The 19,090-nt window shown below is 39.4% G+C and overlaps 1 protein-coding gene across 3 annotated transcripts in view; it reads left to right on the top strand.

The window, feature by feature from the left end:
• Window positions 1-19,090, top strand: part of CLASP1 (cytoplasmic linker associated protein 1) — a 357,318-nt gene that overhangs the window by 180,664 nt on the left and 157,564 nt on the right. The window lies entirely within an intron of this gene.

Below are 19,090 nucleotides of genomic sequence, written 5' to 3'. Positions count from 1 at the left end.
TGGTGGGTTAGTTTATATGAGTCCTGTATCAGTTCATGAACTTTAGAGGAGCTTATTTTTATAGATAAGGACTCGATTTATGATTTCACTGGTGGTAGGATCTTCCAGATGAGGAAACTCCTTCTATTAATGCAAGTTGACACTTCTGCACTAGGTAATCTGAGAAGGCTGCCCTAGCTTTGAGAGGCTAAATGACTTTCTCTGTGTCACATGTACAATATGCCTCAGAGTTAAGGCTTGAACACATGCCATCTTGGATTCAAGGTGCCCCACTCTGCCATGCTGCCTGTTATTTTGTCAAGTTAATTGAATTAAACAGAATTTTGTTAAGAATTTATTACTTTGATATTAACTTCCCTAAGAAAACTCTGGGCTGTACCACTGTGGGTTGGCCATCATTTCCACTTTTAAAAATAGGAATTCCAACAAAATTAGTGTTTCTTTGACCATGCTTTTTTAAGCACTCCTACTTTTCTGAATATTTCAGACCAAGCCATTAAGCAGAAGCATAATGCTGCTCATTTTAAAATGCACAATTAAGCTGCTGCCCTTAGAAAAGGAAGTAGCCGCCTCCTCCAAAGATAGCATAGTAGATCCTGACCTGGAGTGTTAAGGAGATAGGCTGTTCTTAGTAAGAGCAGTTTTTTATGCTGGAGAGCAACTTTCCATACCTCTTGTACTTCCAAGATTATTATTGGGCCTTCTTAGAACTAGGGCCCTCTTAAGGAGAAAAAAAAAACATTTTATATCTGAAAATTTAGTCTTTATGCTGAACTTTTCACTAGTAATTATGGTAAACTTGAAATAGTACTTGGTAACTTCTTATGTAGAATGACTTTCATGATCAGCAACGCTGTTTTTCTGACCAAATGATTTGGGACTTCCCATCATTGTAGTTCCAGCTGAATATGTGAGAAATGGACTCTTTTCTACCATACTTTCAGTTCCACCTACCATGACTATGGTATCCCCTGTGGTGATAAGAAAAGAGAAAAGAGGGACATGGTTCCATATGATCACGTACCAGTTTTCATGCTATATGCATGTGAATGTCATATGAAGAAGATTGAACACATGAACGCCAGCACTTTTGAAAAATGAAATGCTTCCTGGAGTGTTTTTTGAGTTTGATGTTTCATCTATTTCATTTTCCTCCTTATTCCTTCATGTTAGGACTCAAATCAGATAGAGTCTCATAGGCACTTAGATAACAGACCTTTTTAAGGTATGAGAAATGGTATCTTGGCTGGCATATAGGTAAGGAAGATATAGAAAACTTGTTTTCCATTCCAGTAAAGACTTTGTGTTATTTTTCAAAAGTTGTTCTTGTTAGATTAATGTTTTCTGACCAGCTTTTCTTTAGGAAGGCATATAGTGATTGAATTTGGTTCACTTAGGTTGGTAGGAAAAGGCTACCCTATTCTGATTTCATGGATCAGGAAAGAAACTATTTCTTTGCCACTAAAGGAAACAAACAGATCAGATTGGTTTCCTCATCTGCTATATAAGAGCTATTTTTGCATAGATTATTTTTGCTGACATTCCTGGTGCTGTTCCTATTGAGTTTGTTTCTAAATGTTCCTCCCCTTTCTTGACTGAAGGAAAGCATAGTAGGGGTATATGGGGTGTGCGTGTGTGCGTGTATTTTAAAAAATGATTCTCTCTCCCTCTGCAATGCTGCCAGCCCACCCTGAAACTCTTCTCAAAATATTAGCAGTATGGTCATATTTGAAAGAAAGAATGCTGACCAAAGAGTCAGCTAGATCTGGATTCCAGACCTAGTTCTGACATTAACAGGCCCTGTGATCTTGGACAAATCCAGTGAAGTGTAGGTTGCTGATGGGAAGGCTTTGGTTTCCTTTGTGCCCCCAAGGCTGCCCGTTGTACTCATCCAGTCAGTGTCTGTCAATATGAATTGAACTATATTGAACTTCTTTGGGTTGAGCCTCAATTCCTTAATCTTTAGAATGAGGGGTTATAACCACTGGTCTTGCAAGGTTGCATCAAGCTCTAAAAGCCTTGTATCTTCTTTTTTCCTCCTCTCCCTAACTGTTAACTGAACTGTTAAGCCTGGAGGGGTGGGAGGGGACGACACACCTATCTATTTGATACTTCTGTTTCCAGAGAATTTGAATGACTTGTCCCAAGGTCACATAGCTAGTGAGTGACAGTGCCAGTATATAATCCTGGGGCCTCTGAGTCCAAATCCAGCACCTTCCCACTAGACCATGCTGTCCCTTCTCCTTCTGATGCCTTTACGCCATGCATTGAAGGTTCTTGCTGTCCCCAGATGAAGTGTTAATAAATATAATACTCATTGCTTTTATCATATGTTCTCGAGTGCTACAAAATAAGGAGTAGTATCTGTTTAGGGCCTAAGATCAGTGGACATAGCTGTCAAAAGAGATTATGACAGTGTTCTAGGAATGCAAGGACAAAAAAGGTCAAGGTCTCTGCCATCCAGGAGCTTATATTCTACTTGGAAGATAGAAATACTCTATAAGGTAAGGAGTTAAGGGAATAAAGGAGAGATTCAGACAAAGTGCTTTAAAAAATAAGAGAAAAGCACCTATCTGGGGGAAATTCTTGACACATGATGTAATTACCTTATGAAGTAGAATTACTTACATCCGCTAACATCAACGTTATTAAAGAATTCCATTGTAGACATTGTAGTTGGCCATTGACAAAGCAAAAATCCCTCTCTGTGAGACTCCCACATAATTTTGGGGTACCATTTTTGTCCTTTTTGCTTAAAATTCAGGTACTTATCTTCTTTTCCACAGTTGCTTAAGGAAGCACATGCAGAAGTCCCTATTTGCAAATTTATAAGTAGCTTATGTGCTTCTCCACATTTTCTAGGATTTCTTTGATCTTGGCCTTGTAGGCAAGAAGACCCGAGTTCAGATGTGACTTCAGACACTTGCTAGGCATGTGACCCCTAGGAAAGTCACTACTTCTGTCTGCCTCAGTTGAGAATAAGAATAGCACCTACCTTGAAGTGTTGCTGTGGAGATCAAAGGAGATAATATTTGTAAAGTGCTTAGCACAGCACCTGGCACATATTAGAGACTTAAGAAATACCTGTTCCTCTCTTCCTTTTTCCGTGTGCTTTTGTTTACTGTAATTATATCAGGGAGTAAGCCTCAAGACAGCACTAGTGTGTCTAGAAGCTGTTAGAGCCAGAAGATTCTCTAAGAGTATTTAGTCTACTTGAGTCGTTTTTATAGATGAGTAAATTGAAACACAGAGTGGTTCACATAGTCAGTTAGTGGCAGAGCAGGGGTTAGAAAACATGTGTTCTGAGTCTTTGTTCTGTGAGAATATGGTTATGTAATAGGACCCTGAGATTTTCATCTCACCTATAGTTGTAACTCAGTATTTTGATCAGATTTCTGGTCAAAAGTGTTGTGTAAAAAAGCAATCTGAAGTTGGAGGACCTTGGTTCAAATCTCAGCTCCAGTATTTATCATTTGTATGACAGTGGGCAAATTGCTTTAGTTCTTTTCATCTTTAAAATAAGTACTTTGGACAAAATGATGGCCAAAGTGCCTTCCAGTTTTAAATATGTGATCCTATCATTCTATGCATGACTCAGTTTTTTCATTAGTCTAATTAGAGATGGTGAAACACATAACAAAAAAAGTGAAGTTTAAAAAGTTTCTTGGATTAAAAGCCCTTTGCAAATAAAATTGTAACATCAAATATTTTTTATCAGTCATCACTTTTGTTGTTAACCATGGACAGTGGCAACTGCTTAGCCCACAAAAAAGAGAAAACTGTAACTGTACTTTTCTTTTGCAAACAGGCAGTGGTAAATACCTGAGACTCCTAGTCTTAGAACCAGGTAGCAGAGTTCAGGGAATTTAGAACACCCTGGCTTCCATGATCACAAATGCCCTATGTACTTGACTCTCTGGCTGCAAGTGGGTGAGTTATGGAAAGAGCTTGGATGTTTTTAGTTAACTGTAGTTAATTATCAGAGCTACCTTCATACTAGGTTAGGCTAGTCCTAGTTTAAAGCAAGCCTCATCTGGAAGTAGACCTTAAAACCCCAAGGGTTTTTTTTTAAGGGTAGGATCATGGGACACAACATGGGAAGGCAACCAGTTGTCAGTACCAGGAGGGCAAGTATGCTTCTTTCTCTATCACTCAAAGTCTAGTATATTTATGTGCTTCACATATACAGGACGGGTTAGTGTTTACTTATTAAGTACTTTCTATATAGAATGTGTGACTACTGTTCCCCAGCAGTTTGACTTTATGTATCTCACTTTTGCTTCATTACTGTGGACTATGGGCTCACATTGGACTAGGTTCAATTTTGAAGGCCCTGTAATAATCCACAAGTCACTGTGAAAATTGTTGAATTTGACTGATTCCTTGACATCTACTTAGGCATATTCCATTCTCCTAAAATACTCCAAGCTAGAAGGACCTGGAATATAGAGCAGGTGTCAATGAAATTCATGGAACAGGAGAGAAACACTTCGTCTGGGTTAGCAAGGGAACAGTTGTAATCCACATTCCAATGACGCTAGTCATTTTTCTCCCCATGCCCACCCCGCTAACTCCTCAGAGATTCACAGTCACAATTTCTCCCCAAAATTTACAACATTAATAGGTGAAATCCCAGTATAATGAGTGGTGTTAAGAACCTCATTGAACAGTGCAGGTATCTTTCTCTTTAACTGTTTCTCTCTGAGCCCTGTATTCTCTCTGGCATCTCTGTACCCAGTCTGCATTCTCTCTTGGCTCTTGGTCCAGTGGCAGTACTCAAAATACCATCCCTCAGATAATTGAGACTAACAAGGCCCCTGGCTTGGTTTATGAACCTTTGGCAAGTGCCTATCAGTTGCTGTCTTTATTCCTGCTACTTCCCTTTTTTTTTCCCTTCTGTAACTTGAAAACCCTTTGTTTCTGACATACTCTTCTCCCAGCATCCCCCTTTTTCCAGATTTTTATGTACCTTCAGAGTTCTCTTTCATTCTCCACATGATAAAAGGAAGGACCAAGGGGTTCCCACAATCTCCTCAGAACTGCTTGGACTCTTGGTGCATATTCCTTAATAAATTTTGCTTGGGTGGGATGGACAAAGAGGCATTGAAGAAGAAGAAAGGAGAGGAATCACTGGTATACATACAAAAACATCCCTAAAGTATCCCCTAGTGTGAGTGCTTTGTTAGAGCATCCTTTTGGAACAGATTTTTACATAACCTTTGGCAGAATTCTCTTGGAAGAGAATTAGCAGGGAGGATAGTGTGTAAATAAGTAACAGGAGAATAGTGTGACTCTGAAACACATCAGGGTTTTCATCTTTCAGAAGGTGATAATGGATCCTGTGAAGCAAAAATGATGCTCCTTAAAAAAAGAAAAAAGGTGTTCTGCTGCACATTGGCTTAAAAATCTGATTTTAGCACAAGTAAGAAATCATGTGGACTAAGTTCTTGTTCTGGCTGGCAGAATGATACTTCTTGGCCTTCTTTGTGTTTTGAATTCCCAAATTGTGGTAAAAGAAGTAGGAGGTTTTATTTGCTTGATGAGCAGTCCCAGTAGTTGCCATTACTACTTCTTAAAACTTGACCCCAGGATAGAAATTGCTCTTGAACAAAGTTGAATTCTCTGTGCCAAGTGCTGGGGATACAATGAAAGGCAAGAAAGCCTGCTCTCAAGGAGCATCATCTAAGATGTTTGGAGTTAACATGCAAACAACTACTTACAAAGGAAACACATACTAGGTAAATTGGAGGTATTCTCAGAGGGAAGGCCACTAAGGTTAAGAATGACTGGGAAAAAATGTTGGGAAGTGGAGATGAGGAGGGAGAGAATTCCAGGTGTGGGGGATGGCCAGGGAAATATCTAGACTCAGGAGATGGAGTCTCTTGTTCAAGAAGCAGCAGGGTGGCCAGGATCACTAGATTTCAGAATACCTGGAGAGGGGAGTAAGATGTAAAAAGACTGGAAATGTAGGTAGGGGCAAGGACATTCCATCTAGCCTCCTACCTAGTCTCCAGCCCTGGGAGAAAGGAAGTAACATCATTGCTTCAGTTCCTAGCATCTATCCCTTAGGCTGAACTGCATCAGGCCCTAAGAAAACTACTCTGAGGCCAGACTCATATGGATAATGAAAACCTACCAGAACTCATTCCTCATTGTTTAACTCCTTACTGGTCTTATCCTCTCCATCCCAGTGATTCTGACCCTTAGCTGTTATCATTCAGACCAGTTGGGGGTAGGTGGGGCAAGAAGACATCTTTTATTCTTACTTTCCTCAACCCAGCCTCCCCAGCGTTCCACTGTAAAACCCACTTTTTCCACCGTGCTGTGTGAAATGCTTCCTCCGAAGGTAACAAATTTGTTTTCATCTTATATATTTATCTCTTCCATTTCATTCCTTCCATCTTCTGGCCTTCACTGAGACTTTAACACAGTGCCTGGCACCTAGTAAGTGCTTAATAAATTTTGAGTGATTGATTGATTGATTGACTGACCTGGCTCCCTCCTGATGACACAGCCTGTCTGTCCTCCACTCAGCTGTCGAAGTGGTCTTCCTAACACACATGCCCCTTCTTAATAAACTCCATTGGTTCCCTTTCACTTCCAGGATAAAATATAAAATTCTGTTTGGTGTTCAGAGCCATTAATAACCTGCCCCTTCCCTTTCCAGTTCTTAGCCTTCAAAGGAAAGAGTTATCAAAGAAAGACAATGTCAAAGACTGCTGAGAGGTCAACAAAAATTCAAAGATATCCTTAGAAGTTTCCTTGGCTTCTCTGGGGCATTCTTGGCCAGTGCTGGTTAAAGTACTATGTCAGACCTTCTGGTGTCAGCTCTGACCATTCTCCATTCACCTTCTCTAGGTACAGGTCCTTGAATATCATAGTTCAGAGTTGAGTTTGCTTAGCTTCTAGGCATAACTGAGTTTTTGCTTTGGTATATCTTCTTGGCTTCTTAACTTTTCAAACTTAACTCTCTGTATTGCATAATGTGTACTATTCCATTCGATCATTTTTTGTACTGTCTGTTACTTTCAGGATCTTTGTGCTTACTAATTAGTCTCATTGGGGAAAGTTATCCCACTCCAAATTACCACTCCAGATTCTATGCTATACTTCTGAAACTGATAAATAAAATATTTAAAAGTTATCCAAAAATTACTGCCTTGTATAGTTAGAAATAATTATCTCCTACGAATTCTTTCTCATTGTATTACACACTAGGAAATTAGATAACATGCCAATAGCTGTCTGTTTGGCAACCTAGGCTAAAAAAATGGGAATTTTAATTGCAAATTGATGTTTGGTCTAAATGTGTTTATTAGTGGATGGTGTGGTACTAGATATTATCTGGTATTGGATGCTGTGAAGTTTTTAATTTTGGTTCTGTTACTTATGATTTCAGACAAGTTATAGAATAGCTACAGAAGCCCACATAACTGAAGCTTATGCTGTGTAAGTTAGTAGAACTCTAAAATTTTCACCATTATTTGAAATAGGAATGGGTTTTCTTTGGTATAGGAAACCTGTGATTTCATTGGTATAGGGAATTCCAGAATTAACTTCTACTGTTGCAGGTTGTCAGTTTCTCTACATCTTAGAGTCTTAGAAAATGGAGAGTTTGGGCCACATAAAATTAAAAAGTTTTTGCACAAGTAAAAGCAAGGCAGCTTAACATTAGAAGAACAGTATGTAAATGGGGAAAAGTCTCAGCAGTCTCATTTCTAAGATATGTAGAAAACTAATTCAAATTTGTGAAAATAAAAATCATTTTCCAGTTGATCAGACTATGAAGAGGCAGTTTTCAGAGGATAAAATCTAAACTATAAATAGCTATGTGGAAAAAAATGCTCCAAATCATGAATAATTAGAGAAGTGCAGATGAAAGAAACTCTGAAGTTCAATCATCATCCATTTAATGGCAAAGGTGACAAATGCTAGAGGGGCTGTAGTAAAACAGGTAGCATATTGCACTTTGGTGGTTCTGTGACCTGGCCTGGCCATTCTGGAAAGCAGTTTTGAACTATACCCCAAAAGCTATTAAACTGTGCTTACACACCCCTTTATCCAGTAATCATACTACTAAGGGTATAACCCAGAGAGATCAAAGAAAGAGGGGAAAGAACAAATAGGTGCTAAATTATAGCAGCTCTTTTTTTGGGGTAGCAAAGAATTGGAAACTGAGAAAGTGCCTTTCCATTGGGGAATAGCTGAAGAGGTTATGGTATATGAACGGGATGGGATACTATTGTACAATATGATATAATAAATGGGAGAATTTTAGAGAAATACGGGAATACTTGTATGACCTGATGTAGAATAAAGTGAGCAGAACCAGGAGAGCAATTTATGTAATAGCAATATTGTAAAGACAACTTTGAAAGACTTAGGAACTCTGATCACTGTAATGACCAACCATGATTGCAGAGGAGACATGCTGAAACATGATGCCTGCCTTCTGACAGAGAGGTCATGAACTCAAAAAGCAGATTGAGACTTTTTTTTAATATGACCAATGTGAGAATTCATATGTGTAACCAAACAGAGGCTTTGTTTTTCTTTCTCAGTGGGGTAGGTGGGAGAGAACATGAATTTTTGTGAATCAAAAAAGCAAACAGACCTCATAGTCTTACAAAGCCAATATGTGTCAGAGGTAGGACCTGAACCCAGGTCTTCCTGTCTCCAAAGTCAGCTCTCTATCTCACTGTGCCGTGCTGCTTCTCTTTGAGATCATAGTTTTTAAGTAGTTCACAAAATAATGAATTAGTAAAATATTGGACATTGTGAGAAGCAGTGTAGTATAGTACAATACTCCTGAACTTCGAGTCTGAAACCCTGACTTAAAGTTTTGCCTCCACTGGGCTCTGCCTGTCCTAATTTAGGCAAGTAATTTTCTGTCCTATTAGCCGACAGTTTAAAATTCTTTCGAGAGCTCTTTCGTCGTATCCTTTGACCATATCTATGGGGAATGACTTTTGGTAGTATCTATTTCTGTTGCTTTTCTTTGTAAGGAGCAGTGTCCTAGAAACCCACAGAGGAGAAAGTGACTATGAGGAAATGATTAGGAATGTCATATGCTACAGGGAAGTTAAGAAGGATGAGGACTAAGAAAAGGCCATCAGATTTGTCAGTGGTCAATGGTATCTCTAAAGTGAGCACTTTCAGTTTAATTGATGAGGTCAGAAGCCAGATTTCAGAGGAGAGGAAGTGGGGGCAATGAGAGCAGACAACTTTCTTTTTAATTTTAAAGAAATTTGGTTATGAATAGGAAGATGATCTCTTGGGAGAGTGGTAGGGTAAAATGAGGATTTTTTTTTAAGCTTGGAGGAACCCTAGGCATGAAGTTGGTAGGTAGGCAGTAGAAAAAGAACTAGGAAGAGGGTGAAAATTAGAGAGAATAGTGGAGTTTGCAGGAGTGATCTTTGGGAAAGATCAGGAATTGAGTGAGAAGGATAAGGGTTGCATATTAAAGGGCAGGGCCTTGGCAAGAAGAAGGATCACCTCTTCAGGGACTTGAGAACTGTAGGTGATGTTAGAGTACCATGAGATATATGGAAGAAGGAGGTGAAGTTGAATTGCTTCTATTTCCTGTATGAGGTTAAGATCCTTGGCTGAGAAGTGTGAGAAACTTGAGTAAAGAAGATATGTAGGGAACAGGGTAGAAAATCAGTCAGGGAGGAGCAAAAGGATGGCCTTGCTGGAATTGTTGTTGAGTCTTTTCAGTCATTTCCAACTCCCTGTGACCCCATTTAGGGTTTTTAAAAATTTTCTTTTAATTAAGATTTTTTATTTTTAGTTTATAACACTCAGTTCTGCATGATTTTGAGTTCCAGATTTTTTACCCCCCTCCCTCCCCAAGATGGCATGGAATTCGATATATCATCTACATATAACTTCACATTGAACTTATTTACACAGTAGTCTAGTTGTAAAGAAGAATTATGACCAATGGAATGAATCATGAGAAAGAAGAAACAAAACCAAAAACAAAAGAGAAAAAAGAGACAAAAGGGGGAAAAAAAAACGAGAGCAAACAGTTTGCCTCAATCTGCATTCAGACTCCATAGTTCTTTATCTGGATGTAGATAGCTCTCTCCATCATGAGTCCTTTGGAGTTGTCTTTGAACCTTGTATTGCTGAGAAGAGCAAAGTCTATCAAGGTTAGTCATCACAGAATCCATATATCTATGGTTGTGTATAATGTTTTCCTGGTTCTGCTGTGCTCCCTCATTATTATGTTGTGTAGGTTTTTCCAGCTTATTATGAAGTCCGTATCTTCCCCATTTAGGGTTTTCTTGGCAAAGATACTAGAGCAGTTTGCCATTTCCTTCTCCAGCTCATTTTATAGATGAGGGAACTGAGGCAAATTGATTCAAGTGACTTGTCCAGGATCACATAGCTAGTAAGTATCTGAGGCCACAATTTAACTCATGAAGATGAGTTTTCCTGACTCCAGGCCCAGCACTTTATCCAGTGTGCCACCTAGCTTGCCCCTTGTTATAATTAAAACCCAGGTGAGATTCAGTACTCCAGGTCAGTTTAGCAGCACTACACAGGAAGCAAATAGTGGGAGTGATCCAAGGTTATCATTTGGTCAAGGCATGAGCTATGACGGACAAGGAGGCAAAGGATTTGGGAGTATAAGGACTGTAACCTTGAACTGATTCATTGTAGTTTCATGATGGGGAAAGGAGGAGAGTTGTGAAGCAAAAGAATGGTTGACCTGAGAGGGTACAGACTGGTGGAGGTAGTGGAAGGCATAGGGAGAGAGAATAATTAGAGGTTATGTGAGGTAGTTGAAGCACTTTTCAAATGATAAATACTTGTTGATTGGTTGGTTCTTGATTGTGGAAGATCATGATCTTTGATCTCACCATTACTTATATGTGATGGTGAGATCAAATGGGTGACCATCCCTATGTATAACTGGGGGGAACTGAGGTGAGTAGGTCATAGGAGTTGTTGCAACAATCTGGCTAGCAGCTGTTGTGGGGGTGAACGACCAACACAAGCCCAACAACGAGAATGCTGCCACAGCCCAGGTTCTTTTCATCTGCTTTACTAAGGAAAGCAACATTAAAGGGTTGATAAGTTTACTTTTTTTTCTTTTTTTCTTTATTTAATATATTTAGTTTTCAGCATTGATTTTCACAAGAGTTTGAATTACAAATTTTCTCCCCATTTCTACCCTCCCCCCCACTCCAAGATGGCATATATTCTGGTTGCCCTGTTCCCCAGTCAGCCCTCCCTTCTGTCACCCCACTCCCTTCCCATCCCCTTTTCCCTTCCTTTCTTGTAGGGCAAGATAAATTTCTACGCCCCATTGCCTGTGTATCTTATTTTTTGGTTGCATGCAAGAACTTTTTTTTTTGTTTGTTTTTGAACATCTGTTTTTAAAACTTTGAGTTCCAAATTCTCTCCCCTCTTCCCTTCCCACCCACCCTCCCTAAGAAGTCAAGCAATTCAACATAGACCACATGTGTATAATTATGTATAACCCTTCCACAATACTCATGTTGTAAAAGACTAACTATATTTTGCTCCTTCCTAACCTGTCCCCCTTTATTGAATTTTCTCCCTTGACCGTGTCCCCTTTTGAAAGTGTTTGTTTTTGATTACCTCCACACCGATCTGTGCTCCCTTCTATCATCCCCCCCCCCCTTTGTTTTATCATCTTCCTTCTTCTTTCCTGTGGGATAAGATACCCAATTGAGTGTGTATGGTATCCCCTCCTCAGATCAAATCTGATGAGAGCAAGATTCACTCATTCCCCCCTTACCTGCCTTCTCTTCCTACAGAACTGCTTTTTCTTGCCACCTTTATGCAAGATAATTTACCCCATTCTATCTCTCCCTATCTCCCTCTCTCAATATATTCCTCTCTCATTCCTTAATTTGATTTTATTTCCTTTAGATATCTTGCCTTCATCTTCAACTCACCCTGTGCCCTCCCTCCCTCCTTCTCTCTCTCTCTCTCTCTCTCTCTCTCTCTCTCTCTCTCTCTCTCTGTCTCTCTCTATATATATATGTGTGTGTTTGTGTGTGTGTGTGTATACACACACATATATACATACATACACATTCACTTATACATATATATATATATATGTATATATATATATATATATATACACATAAACATATATATATGCATATTCCCTTCAGCTACCCTAATACTGAGGTCTCATGAATCATACACATCATCTTTCCATGTAGAAATGTAAACAAAACAGTTCAACTTTAGTAAGTCCCTTGCAATTTCTGTTTCTTGTTCTTTTTCTTGATTACCTTTTCATGCTTCTCTTGATTCTTGTATTTGAAAGTCAGATTTTCTATTCAGTTCTGGTCTTTTCACTGAGAAAGCTTGAAAGTCCTCTATTTTATTGAAAGCCCATATTTCGCCTTGGAGCATGATACTCAGTTTTGCTGGGTAGGTGATTCTAGTTTTTAATCCTAGCTCCATTGACCTCCGGAATATCATATTCCAAGCCCTTCGATCTCTTAACGTAGAGGCTGCCGGATCTTGGGTTATTCTGATTGTGTTTCCACAATACTCAAATTGTTTCTTTCTGGCTGCTTGCAATATTTTCTCCTTGATCTGGGAGCTCTGGAATTTGGCAACAATATTCCTAGGAGATTTCTTTTGGGGATCTATTTGAGGAGGCGATCGATGGATTCTTTCAATTTCTATTTTGCCCTGTGGCTCTAGAATATCAGGGCAGTTCTTCTTGATAATTTCTTGAAAGATGATATCTAGGCTCTCTTTTTGATCATGGCTTTCAGGTAGTCCAATCATTTTTAAATTCTCTCTCCTGGATCTATTTTCCACGTCAGTGGTTTTTCCAGTGAGATATTTCACATTGTCTTCCATATTTTCATTCCTTTGGTTCTGTTTTATAATATCTTGATTTCTCATCAAGTCACTAACTTCTACTTGCTCCAATCTAATTTTTAAGGTAGTATTTTCTTCAGTGGTCTTTTGGACCTTCTTTTACCATTTGGCTAATTCTGCCTTTCGAGGAATTCTTCTCCTCATTGGCTTTTTGGAGCTCTTTTGCCATTTGGGTTAGTCTGTTTTTTAAGGTGTTGTTTTCTTCAGTATATTTTTCAGTATTTTTTTTTGAGTCTCCTTTAGCAAGTCATTGACTTGTTTTTCATGGTTTTCTCGCATCCTTCTCATTTCTCTTCCCAATTTTTCCTCTACTTCTCTAACTTGCTTTTCCAAATCCTTTTTGAGCTCTTCCATGGCCTGAGACCAGCTCATGTTTTTCTTGGAGGCTTTTGTTGTAGACTCTTTGACTTTGTTAACTTCTTCTGTCTGTATGTTTTGGTCTTCTTTGTCACCAAAGAAAGAATCCAAAGTCTGAGACTGAGTCTGGGTGTGTTTTCACTGCCTGGCCATATTCCCAGCCAACTAACTTGACCCTTGAATTTTTCAGCAGGGTATGACTGCTTGTAGAGTTTAGAGAACTATGTTCCAAGCTTGGGCAGATGCGCTGCCACACCAGCACTGCTCCTTGCCCAAGAACCCACAACCTGGACTGGACTTAGATCTTCAGCAGGCTCTTCAGTCCTGCTCTGATCTGTCACTTAATACCTCCCACCAGGTGGGCTGGAAGCAACTACAGCTGTTGTTCTGTAGCTGCCCCACCTCCGCTGTTGCCCCCAGGGCGGTAGCCCAACCTCAAACTCCTTCCACTCCAGCAGCTTTTCCCATTAACCTTCTCTGTTGTCTTTGGTGTTTGTGGATTGAGAAATCTGGTAACTGCTGCAGCTCACTGATTCAGGGCGCTAGGGCACAATCTGTCTGGCTTCTGGTCTGGTTAGTCTGTGCTGCTCACGCTGGGCTCGTCTCCCCTCTGCTCCCAGCTCCGTGCAGGATAGACCTCACCCAAAGACCATCCAGGCTGTCCTGGGCTGGAGCCCTGCTTCCCTCTGCTGTTTTGTGGGTTCTACAGTTCTAGAATTGGTTCAGAGCCATTTTTTATAGGTTTTTGGAGGGACTCCGGGGGGAGTTCACGCTAGTCCCTGCTTTCCAGCCGCCATCTTGGCTCCGCCCCCGACAAGTTTACTTTAATTCAGCATACAAATACCACTCACTTAGTTCAGGGGAAAAAGCCAGCACCCTGAACTTTGGAGCAAATACAAACAAATTACAAACATCAACAGACAGACCAAATACCGATTCGTTGTTACCAACATCTAGGTTCAGCCCAGGAGCTCATAACAAGGGCCAGAGTCATGTGCGCCACCATGGCTGTGGGCAAGAGCTCCGAAAAAGAGAACGCCAACCCCTGGTTTCATATCTTTTTCAGAGTCAAGGATGAGTCATACATGTGACTCACGTGACCTAGAATCGTCACAGCCACTCACCCACACGACCTAGAATCGTCACAAAGAGGTGACTTGAACCCACATGGTCTAAAAGCCTCTGATGTCCCAGACATGTCACTCAAACTCATGTGTAAACTAGACCCTCCCCTGAGGCAAGGAGGTCACCAAGGACTCCCAATCTAATCAAGGAAACAAAGGCCAGACTCTTCAAGGGCACTTGGTTGAACTGAGTGCTAAGAGTCCAATTTTGTTTACCAACACAGGAGTTGAGACTGAGAAACTAAGAGGCAAAGGTGTTTGAGGGAACGTTGCATTTGTGTTGAAATGTCTTGTGGTATGAAGGCAGATGTTGGAGGTGGAAAGGAAGATTGTGAGCCAGTTCCTGAAGTCTTTGAAAAGCGAAGGAGAAGGACCTCAGCTAGTAGGTAACTGCCACCAGTTTCTGGATTGAGTGTTAATATCTGGATAGGGGGAATAAACCTAAAAAGAGAATAGGTTGAGGAGTGATGTTAGCAAGGGCAGGTTCCGGAAATGGTGATGGGAAGCAAAGGATATGTCCATTTCTCCTTCGTGACCAGTTTGTTTGGGAATATGAGAGAGTGCAGAAAGTCTTGGAAAGTTGGCCAGTGATGTTCGTTAGACTTCTAGGGGGAGTCAGGTCCCCTTCAATGCTAGAACATAGAAGGAGATCAAGAGGAAGCAGGTCTAAATTGAAGAGAAGTTTTTAAGACAGAAGAGGTGTTCCAGAGGGCTTAGTGGAATTGATAGGCAGAGATGTACTGTAACATGGAAAGAGTATGATTGAGGTGAATGTCAATAAAAGAATGGGGAGGGGAATTTTCATTAAGGCAACTGAAGCTGTGCCACAGGCCCTAGAAGAATAAGAGGTGGGAGTTTGCAAGCCACAGGGGATACATAAATAGTCTTTTGACTGTGTTTTATACCCTCAAGAGGCTTGTTGATAGCAGAAGGTGCATCACCCACCTCCCCCACTCCTCTTTTTTTTTTGTTTGTAAAGAACGGACATTGTACTATTAGAACTCTTCCTGTCCTGGCAGCAAAATTCAATCATTCGAGTCTTTGGCTCTGATCTGGGTTGTCAAAGTAAATGTCAGTTGTTGGAGGAGCTAATGCTTAGGGCTCTCTTCCTAGAGGTAAAGGATTGCCTATATCTCAGGCACTGATGCTAGGTTGGATCTTGCAGAGTTTAAGGATTGATGTCTGAAGCAGACTTTAGCTGAATGGGACCAATCTGTTGCCAAGGTCTGTAAATTTTACCCTGCAACAGCTCTATAAAATGCACCACATGTTCTCTTCAAATGAGTGACAGTGATCTCCTGGCTGTTCCAGGATCAAGACCCTCCATCTCTTGACTCCAGAATTTTCTCTGACTTTCCTGTTGTTCCTGGAATGCTTTCTTATCTTATCTCTGCCTCCTGGCTTCCCTGGTTTCCTTCCCACTAAAATATCCCGTTTTACAGAAAACTGTTAAAAATCCCTCTTAATTCTAGTGACTTCTGTTAATTATTTCCTTTTTATCCTGTACGTACCTTGTTTGTACATATTTGTTTACCTCAAGGGCAGGGCCTGTCTTTTGCCTTTTTTTGTATCCCCAGGGCTTAGCATTGGCTATGTTTGAAAGTTTAGGGCCAAGAAGGGACCATATACAAGTTTATAAAGAATCAATAGTACAAATGCGTAAATGTGACAATTATTCTGCATCATCCAGATACTACTAAACTTCGTATGTAAATGATATATCAAATTGGGCATATAGGATTCTTCAAAGTGGTTATCTACTTGATTCAAATATTAATTGCTTAACTTTTAGGCATATTACTTGGAGACTTTTTGAGGTCATAAAATATTTATCTCACTGCCCTGGAAAGTTACGGGTATTATTGATACTAAAAGATAAGCTTCCTGCGCCCTCCATGATGTTACCTTTTTTTAAAAGTTTAAAATGATCTTTTCTTTTTGGTACTCCTGTCACTTCCTAGTTTCTCCCCAGACTCTTCTCCCCTTACCCTAACTTCTGTAACAAATAAGTGTAGTCAAACAAAACAGATCAGTACCTTGACCATGTCTTGATAATGCATGCATCAATCTACAGACATCTAATCCACTGTCTTTCTGCAAAGAAGGTGGGGGTGGGGGCAGGGGGTGAGGCATGCTTCAGTAAAAGTCTTCTGAATTCATGACTGTTTGTTTGCCATGGTCAAAATTTTGAAATTTTTTTTCCCTCCATGTTATTGTGATTATAGTACCAATTTTTATGTTAGTTCTTACTTTATATGAGAGATTTGGTAAATTTGGAAAAGTCAGTAACTTTGTATAAATAAACTGTTTGATGGCAAGCATTGTGCGACTCTCCTTTATACAAATGCATTATCTAATGTTCGGTACCTTGTATTTACCTCATTAATGGTAATTAAAATATTTGTTTCACCGATTTTCACCTAAACATGGGAGTATAAAATGAAAAGAATTAAATGAATAACTGAGACATGAAAAATCTTTTTTTTAAAGTGGTTTGATCAGCTTTAGTTGGTATGATTGGATTATACTAAGAGGCAAGAAATTTCCTTCTCTGAAGCAACACAGCTTCCCTCTTTCCTACCTTTCTAATTTTGTACCTTTCCTGGGAAGGAACTGAGATGAGCTACTATATTGTTGTTAATAATATAAGATCCAGCAGCTTAACTTTTCTCCCTTGAATCTTCTTTTCCTATTAAACTTTAGTTCTTGGAAACTGAAGTGATTGTGCAGTGAAAAATATGTTATAGCCACAGAATTTTGAGTATGCTACTTGAATCCACTTGGAAAGATTGTATGCTAATACAATTCTCAGTACCTGGGTTAATGAGGAGTTATTTTCTGGAATGAAGGCACAACCATCTGTGAAATGATATTATAGTTGAGCCTGAATGTCGAGGATGCTAATTTGCACAAGGATGTATGATTTGCTTGTAAGAACATTGACTTTTCCCCCATTAATGATTCCAAAATTGAGTCAAACAGTTTCAAATAAGTTGAATATGAATTTCAAATAACTTTTGGTTTCTGTCTAGACAAAGGTCTTGGCACTCTCCATCTCCTGTGCAGTTGTAAATATTATTTGCAAAAATGATATATTCCAGGTTAAACTAGAAAAGTTGGTTGTTGGGCTGTGTTTACTATTAATTTGCAACTCTTGGTAAAATCTTACCCTTTATAGAAGAGCATCAGGTTCAACAACAACTAGTGAAGAACAATTATCGTAATTTTTTATGTGTTTTCCACCTAGCTTGTTTACTCTCCCTCCTCCCCCCACCCCTTTTTTGCATTTATCTGAGTGAAATGACTCAGAAGTGCTTCAGAAAGCCCTTGGTATTTGTATAAGTGTACCACTACAGGATCCTTAATTTTAAGGAAAGGAGGGAAGAAGGGAACAAGCATTACTATGCCTACTATGTGCCTTGCATTGTACTAAGTGCTTTTCAAATATTGTCTTATTTGATCCTCACAATTTAGGAAGTAGGTGCTCTTATATGCACCATTTTGTAGTTGAGGCAGACAGAGGGTTAGTTAAGTGACTTTCCCAGGGACACACAACTACTAAGTGTCTGAGGCCAAATTTGAATTCAGGTCTATCCACTGTACCACCTGACAGCTTCTGTATTTTAAGCTATAAAACTGGTTTTTAAATAACTTAGCTAATATAACAAAGGAAGCCTCTTTAAAAAAAAAACTTTGAAAGTAAGATTAGATTAAAATTGATTAAAATTTTATCAGTCACTAATATTAGCTCTTTTCCACTTTTGTACCAAATTGGCTTCTAACATCTTATGACTGCTGATAGATTGATCCAGATATTATTAGCTGAAAAGGGAATCTTTAAAGAATCTATAGATAAAACAGTTGTTGATTAAAGAAAAGACAGAATGAGGCTGGTTGGACCTATTTTTCTTCCCCTGCACTACACAAGAGCCCTTACCCGTATGGCACCTATTTTTAACGTGTAGTGTTCTAAAAATATAATCATCAGATGATTAATCTCATGTTCACTCATTATCTGCCATTGGACAGTTCTCCAGGGCATTTTACTGAGCATTTACATTAAGGAAATTTTCATCGGAAACATGCACACATAGCGTGACATGGACAGCTCACCCCAGGCTGTTTATATATGCTGGTACATTAACTATCAAGGTGGCTGATTCAGTCAGCTTAACAACTATCTAGTTTCCATTTGAATTTTTACCAAGTTGATTATTTTAAGTTCATAGGATTGTAGATTTAGATCTAGGAGGAACTTTGGAGGTATGGTAGTCCAGTCTCCTCATTTTACAGATAAGGGACCCACAATCCACTGAGGTTAAAGTGAGTTGCCCACAGTCATAGGGGCCAGAGCCTGTATTCAAACCATGACAGTTGCTGTGATTGGATTTGGTTATGTGCTTTTGGGTTCACAATGCATAAATATTTTGCATATTTTAACTTGTATCTAGTCATTGACTCTTTGATCCTTATGAATTTAGCTAGGCTACTGAGAATTTGAGCTCATGATCTGAGAAGATAGAAAAAGTTTGGGTGAACCTGAGTTTCTCTTATTCTCTGCTAAGTACTAGTCACTAGTGAGCTTTTATCTAAATTTAGTAGTATTTCATCCTCAACTTCCTTGGTATTTTTAATCTTTTCAACTAATTAAACACACTCATTTATATAGTATTTTAAGGCTCCCCCCACCCTCAAGCCCATGAGATAGGAAGTAGAGCTATTAT

This window comes from Trichosurus vulpecula, chromosome 2 (assembly GCF_011100635.1).
Source record: "Trichosurus vulpecula isolate mTriVul1 chromosome 2, mTriVul1.pri, whole genome shotgun sequence".
In the NCBI taxonomy this organism is placed as follows: Eukaryota; Metazoa; Chordata; class Mammalia; order Diprotodontia; family Phalangeridae; genus Trichosurus; species Trichosurus vulpecula.
This window is presented reverse-complemented; position numbering and strand designations above follow the sequence as displayed.